We start from the raw sequence: 8156 nt of genomic DNA, 5'->3' as shown, positions 1-8156 counted from the left end.
CTTGTGGAATTCAATGCACAACACATCAGCTGTCTGTGACCAGGCAAAAAAACCTTTCCAAGCCAAACCTTCAAATCATAACCGCTACACACAGCTTACATTGTTGTCACCATATTAGCTAAAKTAATGTCGTAGTCAACTTAGCTAATAGAACTAACACGTTAGCAATTACACCGGCGGGCCCCGGTGGCAATAAAGTAGTCAAACCAAAAGTGTATCTTGACTTGGAAAAGTTTCAGTTTTGGATAGTCATAGCCAGCTGGCTAACATAGCATCCCTTTATTTGGCCTGGGTGTTTGAGTAGGTARGGTAAACTAGCTAGCTGCATTTGCTAGCTAAGAAAGTGAAAAGAAATGACAAAATATATCTATTTATCTCTTTCTCACTCTTGCTCCTCCATTTTTGAATAAATAAATTCATTCAAAACTGTTCAACTATTGTCTTTCTCTCTCTTTGAGTCAGCTACTCACCACATGTTATGAAGAGCACTGCTAGCTAGCTGTAGCTTATGCTTTCAGTATTGGATTCATTCTCTGATCCTTTGATTGGGTGGATAACATGTCAGTTCATGCGGCAAGAGCTCTGATAGGTTGGAGGATGTTTATTATTACTGTGTAAGTCTTTGGATGTGGGTGAGAACCATGAGCCTCAAAGGTTTGTATTGAAGTCAATGTACCCAGAGGAGGACAAAACAGGGGCGGAGCCAGAGGGGTGTCCGGGGTGGCACTGGACACCCCTGACATCTGATTGGCCACCCCGGATGCCACCCCAAAATTTAATTCGCTACTGGCAGTTTGATGCTGATTGACATCTCATTTCACCTCTTGTTGAAAGAAGACTTTATTTTGACCTTCRGCGGCGCATTTTTCAAATCGAGGAAGAGAGAATATTAACGTTGGTTGYGAAATACAGAAGAATAAGAATAAGAAGAACATACAGAAGAAGAGAGAATATTTCCACAGCTCCACAAGCTCTTTTCGCGATTGGCGAAAGCATCATATTTGAAGTAAGTTTTAAGGTTTAGCATCAGGTTTAGGTTTCCTGAACAACTTTTACGAAAGTTGAGTCACTGTGTAAGTTAACGTTAGACCTTTGGCTCCATTAACAGACAGTTAATCAGATAAGAGAGATCGGTTCCCAATTTATCCTAACATTATGTTTACATCTGTGCTAGTAATACACGCATATACAGTTCAGTGTTGTAAGTTACAGTATACAAATGTTTAGTTCATGTGGGGTAAATAGTAGGCTACAGCTGTCAGTGTTCAGCAAGTTAACATTCAGCAATTTGAAATCCATTAACTCAGTTAGATTTCCGTACTTGAACTCAAAACGAACAATTGTTATTATCAATCTGTTAACGTTACTCAAAAGATTACCACATTTTGCAGATAGCCTGTTTGTTATCGTAAAGGTGTAAGAAATTATAGCTAGATAAATTACTTACTGCAGAGTAGGGCTARACATGATCTAACTAGTAACTTAGGCTGGTAGTTGATTTTAAGGWACAGTTATGATAATGGGGATTTGTAATTAAGATTGGACTAAAATGTGGGTAATTGGATGCTTAGATGTAACCATAGACTGTCTTATKTTTTTGCATAGGGTTAATTCAACATGAAAAGAAAGGGTGAGATATCAGACTTCTGTTCCAAAAGGACCCAATGGTAGGCCAGGCCTATACTTTAAACTACACATTTTAGATAGCAGCTGTTAGTATCTAATCTAGTGGATCCCTTAATTATACAKTTCCATAGAGATATGACWCATTATTTAACGTGTATTTCAGACATTTCAAGATCCAGAGAACAGGGTCCTGTACAGCYGTRTTTGAAAACATTTCCCAGAACTCAGCATGGTACTAGGAATGGGGCTTTCAACAACTCCTGGTATAAGGACAATTYATGGCTTGAATATTCTGTAAGTCAAGATTTTACTTATTGTTTCACCTGTAGACATTTTYCCCTGCCCAATACACCTGAATCTGCCTTTACATCACAGTCAGTCACTGTTTAAAGATTCTGGGTTTAAGCTCCATTCGAAGGCAGAGCATCATATCAATGCTATGTATGCTTGGAATCAGCATAAAAGTGCTATTAACAGCAATTCATCAATGTTAGATGTCATAAATGAGGACCGGAAAAAGAAAGTGGAGGAAACCTGTACTTACATTAAAGAAATTGCAGATGTACTCCTATTAACTGCCACTCAAAATATAGCGCAGAGAGGTCATCGAGAGTCTGATGACTCTCACAACAASGGTCATTTTTTGACAAATAGCAAAGCATGAACMTCTCATAGAGAAAATKATGAATACATGTGGCAATGCTAAGTACACAAGCCACCAAATCCAGAAGGAAGTTCTTGAGGGCTGAGCTGAGATGGTACAAAGTAAAGTAATAAGAGAAGTAAAAKAAAGTGAAGTTTTTAGTGTAATTGCAGATGAAACAAAAGATTTAAAGAAAAAAGAACAAATGTCTTTAGTTGTGRGGTASTATTACAAYGGGGCCATCCAYGAAAGCTTTYTACACTTTCAGTCAGCTGAAAKMTMAGATGCAGCAGGTCTCACAAAAATGATAATTGATTGCCTTGAAAAACATGGTCTGGACTACAGAAATAATMTTTTSGGGCAAGGCTATGATGGTGCATCAGTCATGAGCGGAAACCATTCTGGTGTGTTTGCACGGATTAAAAACAGTGCAAGATTTGCATTTTATGTGCACTGTAATGCACATTGTTTGAATTTGGTTCTTGTCGATGCTGTAAAATCTATGCCTGAGGCAGTTAACTTTTTTTGCTCTCCTGCAGAAGCTTTATAACTTTGTATCTGGCTCGTACRTTCATCTCAAGTGGCTTGCAGTTCAGAAAGAGCTGTATCCACAGCAGCAGTCCAGGGAACTACAGAGACTTACGGATGTAAGGTGGGCATGCAGATACAGTTGAAGTCGGAAGTTTACATACACTTAGGTTGGAGTCATTAAAACCCGTTTTTCAACTACTCCAGTTGAAAGTCGGTTAGGACATCTACTTTGTGCACAAGTCATTTTTCCAACAATTGTTTACAGACAGATTATTTCACTTATAATTTACTGTATCACAATTCCAGTGGGTCAGAAGTTTACATACACTAAGTTGACAGTGCCTTTAACAGCTTGGACAATTCCAGAAAATGATGTCATGGCTTTAGAAGCTTCTGATAGGCTAATTGACATCATTTGAGTCAATTGGAGGTGTACCTGTGGATGTATTTCAAGGCCTACCTTCAGACTCCGTGCCTCTTTTTTGGCATATGGGAAAATCAAAACAAATCAGCCAAGACCTCAGAAAAAATTATAGACCTCACACAAGTCTGGTTCATCCTTGGGAGCAATTTCCAAACGCCTGAAGGACCGCGTTCATCTGTACAAACATTAGTACGCAAGTATAAACACCATGGGACCACACTGCCGTCATACCGCTCAAGAAGGTGACGCATTCTGTCTCCTAGAGATGAACGTACTTTGGTGCGAGAAGTGCAAATCAATCCCAGAACAACAGCAAAGGACCTTGTTGAAGATGCTGGAAAACAGGTACAAAGTATCTATTTCCACAGTAAAACTAGTCTATATTGACATAACCTGAAAGGCCGCTCAGCATGGAAAGAGCCACTGCTCCAAAACCGCCATAAAAAAGCCAGACTACGGTTTGCAACTGCACATGGGGACAAAGATCGTACTTTTTGGAGAAATGTCCTCTGGTCTGATGAAAAAAAATAGAATGCGTTTGGCTATAATGACCATCGTTATGTTTGGAGGAAAAAGGGGGAGGCTTGCAAGTCGAAGAACACCATCCCAACCATGAAGCACGGGTGGCAGCATCATGTTGTGGGGGTGCGTTGCTGCAGGAGGGATGGCATCATGAGGAGAGAAAATTATGTGGATATTTGAAGCAAAAATCTCAAGACATCAGTCAGGAAGTTAATGCTTTGGTCGCAAATGGGTCTTCCAAATGGACAATGACCCCAAGCATACTTCCAAATTTGTGTCAAAATGGCTTAAGGACAACAAAGCCAAGTGTATTGGAGTGGCCATCACAAAGCCCTGACCTAAAACTATAGACATTTATGGGCAGAACTGAAAAAGCGTATGCGAGCAAGGAGGCCTACCAAACCTGACTCAGTTACACCAGCTCTGTAAGGAGGAATGGGCCAAAATTCACCCAACTTATTGTGGGAAGCTTGTGGAAGGCTACCCAAAAGGTTTGACCCAAGTTAAACAATTTAAAGGCAATGCTACCAAATACTAATTGAGTGTATGTAAACTTCTGACCCACTGGGAATGTGATGACAAAAATAAAAGCTGAAGTAAACCATTATCTCCACTATTATTCTGACATTTCACATTCTTAAAATAAAAGTGGTGATCCTAACTGACCTAAGACAGGGAATTTTTACTAGTATTAAATGTCAGGAATTGTGAAAAACTGAGATTAAATGTATTTGGCTAAGGTGTATGTAAACTTCCTACTTCAACTGTATATATCACTCATTCTCATTCTAATTATATGATGTATACATTTCAACATTACTGCAATGTTTATTTTAGCACATTTATCTGCGTTTCATGTGTATAAATCCATGTATTTGGCTAAGGTGTATGTAAACTTCCGACTTCAACTGTACATGGCATGCCGTAATCTGAGGGACAGGCTTCCAGTGCTACAGGATATCACACTTGAAAATAATGGCGAAAGATCAGTGGAGGCAAGGGGCCTTCTTTCTCAGATATATTTACATTTTACGGGGCTTTTGGTTACCTTTTGTAAAGTGCTTGGTGATGCCAAATGTCTTTCTGACATGCTCCAATCAAGCTCTCTTGACCTAGCARGGGCTGTGGATCTAGTAGGTGCCCTTACAGACACATTACAGGACTACAGAAGTGAGGGTTACTTTGGAGAACTATGGAAAGAGGTTGAAGAGATTGCAGAGCACTGCGAAATAAGTGTACAAACAGTGTGTAAAAGACAGCGTTAAACAAGCTTAAGATTTCATGACTCATTGATGATGGGCACTGTAGGACAGAAAAATTGTGACCAAAGTGATGGTGAGAGCTTCCAAAGAGCTATCTTTTATCAGGTGCTTGACAGTCTCACAGCTGAGCTGCAGAGGCGTTTTTCAAAGAAGAATTGCGAGACAATGGAAGGGTTCCAGTCTCTCAACCCAAAGAGTACAACATTCTTGAATGAGGAGCCTCTGTTGGCCTTTGCTCAGACCTTTGAGTCAGATTTAGAGGACCTCAAACATGAGGTTCATCAAACCAAGCGGCTTCTTGATAGGAGAGAGAAAAGTGGAAGGGACAGACCGTCTTCCTTGACTTTGTTGTGTTTCTAGAACCTTATAAAGAGGTCTTCCATGAACTATTTTGACTTTGTAAGATTTCTGTTGTTACACCAGTCAGCACTGCTTCTTGAGAGATACGCTTCTCAGCTTTAAAACTGATTAAAACCCACCTTAGGACAACAATGGTTGATGACAGGTTAAGTCACCTCGGAATTCTCAGAGTTGAGTCAAGGAGGGCACGCTCCCTCAACATGGAGGAGTTTGTGAAACATTTTGCCAGTTCTCACCAGAACCGCATAATTATGCTGGTTTAAATCTACCTAGGATAATTTGGCACTTAGGCAGTCCCTCTGGTCATGATTAAAACCTGCACTGTATACTGGCTAGTACACTGACATTCTAAAATGATAAATCCAAAGGGTATCATGTCACACAGATTTAATTTGGTCTTGATTAGGACAATTCCAAAACTTTTCTTTGCTATTAGTTAACATAATGTATATGAGCATAAATATGATACTGTAAGTTTAATATTGATGGGTACCAAATGTTTTTTTATTTTTCAAGTCCATTTCTGCTTGATACCTGGTGTATCAAATTGCAGTGTTTTTTTTGTAAATAAACTATGCAATGTATGTAACACACAAATGCTATCTTATCTCCTTGGTGCTTGAGCTTTATTTTCTGAAACTATTGTGGATGTTCAACACTTCAACACTGTGTGTGTGTGTGTGTGTGTGTGTGTGTGTGTGTGTGTGTGTGTGTGTGTGTGTGTGTGTGTGTGTGTGTGTGTGTGTGTGTGTGTGTGTGTGTGTGTGTGTGTGTGTGTGTGTGTGTGTGTGTGTGTGTGTGTGTGTGTGTGTGTGTGTGTGTGTGTGTGTGTGTGTGGGGTGTGTGTGGTGTGTGTGTGTGTGAGAGACAGAGAAACAAATTGAGCTGCAGTTCCAAGGTAGAGACATTGACTATTCATAGTATGTTAAAGAATTCTAGTGAAGTAACCCTTCTGGACCACACTATCTGCCACATTGAAGAGCTCCGGGTTCAGTGAATTATCACTTCTACCTCTAATCAGCAATCATAGAATTCATTCATGCTCCTTAGATGCCAGGTTAGGGTTACACACTCATTTTCTGTCATGGTCTATGGACSCTCTGAAGTAGCCTTGGCAACCCCCTGGCCACCCCATGTATAAAACTCTAGTTCCGCCCCTGGGACAGAAGCTAGCTAGTCCTCCGACTACACCATGGTACTACTCTACAGAGTGCTGTTGAGGCTACTGTAGACCTTAAATGCAAAACTGCATTTTAATCAATTATTTGGAGACGTGAATATATTTTGTATAGTTCTATCTTAATGTTTCACTGTGTTTTTATGAAATTCACTGAGGAGGATGGTCCTCCCCTTCCTCCTCTGAGGAGCCTCCACTGGTGGACCCAGTAGACACAGAAGCACTGCAGGCCTACCGACTTTTACTGTCGGCCTACACTGGCATTGATGGGCTGTTCTTGTCCGTCTGACTGGACTGATGCTCAAGACAAACTGAACAGTGTGCACTGTTCAAACTGCAATCTCAAGGGCATGATGCCAGCCAAGACCTTCCTTTCCTCTCTAACTAAAAGAGAGGGAGTTATGGGAAGGTCACATGCCTCCTAGTGGGTCTGAGGACAATACTGTATGGGACCTGCCCTCCCCCAGCTACCCATGTGAGGTGGGGTCCTGGTTCACCAATTACTTAGGAAGGCTGAGAAAGTTGCGTGGAGCTGCCCTATACTGCCATGTTATATTAGCATCAGGCTGCTTAGGCCGGTAGAGGCTATTGCAAAGTAAGGCTTCGGTGCAGTTCAGTGAATCTGCTGCTTTTATTCCCAAAGCAGTTGTCTCTCCCCAAGCCATGTCTACATTAGGACTAATTATGAACACAACTGTCTAGATAGTTAGAGCTTTCAGGAAAACTATGAAGTATTTCACTATTGGTATTTAGATTCAATGCGAGGATCACATTGATAAATAGAGTACTGTAGACCTACTGGGGATGTAAAAACAAAATAAGACATAATTTATGGTACAATCAGGTCATGTTTATAATAAGTTGTGACTTCATGTTTTCACATTTTGGTRTGCAGAGGCTATGCCCTAACCCTTTCTTGTTTATAAGAATGTGATGAACTCAGTTGCCCACACAGTAAAAAYAAACAAACAGTCTCCATATATACTTCCATACATTTTTTCAACTGGTACCCGGGGGACCTTCAGACGAGTCTTGTGAGGCCTTTCCTAGAGCAAAACATGTACGTGTTCGTGAGAGTCTCCTCTTTCCATAGGGGGGGTCATATTAGTTTGTAAGCCAACCCGTTTGGACGCTACAGACGATTTTGTGAGAATACCGATGTCTCCTGGTCTGACAAACACCGCTCTAGCTCTGTCACCTTTCGCCGCAGATGCAGTAGAGCGACATCGGCGGATGCAGTGGATTGAGAAGCATCCAATGCATCGACCTTAGGGGTTAAGGCGCAGTGCAGTCAAAAACGTGATTTTATATACATTTCAACACTATGAGGTTGGAATAATACTGTCAAATTGTGAAAATTATTATAATGCCCTTTTAGTGTAAGAGCTGTTTGAAAAGACCGCCTGCATTTTCAGCCTGTTTTGGTCAGATGGAGTTTTGTAGCATCCAAACGGGTTTGCTTACAAACTAATATGACCCCCCTATGGAAAGAGGAGACCAATAACAAAGAGAGTTCCAAACCTCTCTGCCAATAACAGATAGATTTTAGTTTTCCCCTCCCCACTTGCATTGCTCTTTGTTAAGAAGCAATTTTTGTTTTATTTTGAAAAT

At 40.6% G+C, this 8156-nt stretch overlaps 1 long non-coding RNA gene across 1 annotated transcript; it reads left to right on the top strand.

Annotated features, from left to right (window-relative positions):
- The first annotated feature begins 836 nt into the window (after positions 1-836).
- On the top strand, positions 837-3278 carry LOC111981450 (uncharacterized). Its single transcript, XR_002879590.2, has 4 exons — positions 837-1006; positions 1606-1667; positions 1790-1920; positions 2809-3278. It is a non-coding gene; the product is annotated as an uncharacterized lncRNA (long non-coding RNA).
- The last annotated feature ends 4878 nt before the right edge of the window (positions 3279-8156 follow it).

Source organism: Salvelinus sp. IW2-2015, linkage group LG3 (assembly GCF_002910315.2).
Source record: "Salvelinus sp. IW2-2015 linkage group LG3, ASM291031v2, whole genome shotgun sequence".
NCBI classification, from domain to species: domain Eukaryota; kingdom Metazoa; phylum Chordata; class Actinopteri; order Salmoniformes; family Salmonidae; genus Salvelinus; species Salvelinus sp. IW2-2015.
Note: the sequence above shows the minus strand (reverse complement) of the source record. Positions and strands in the feature narration are given on the sequence as shown.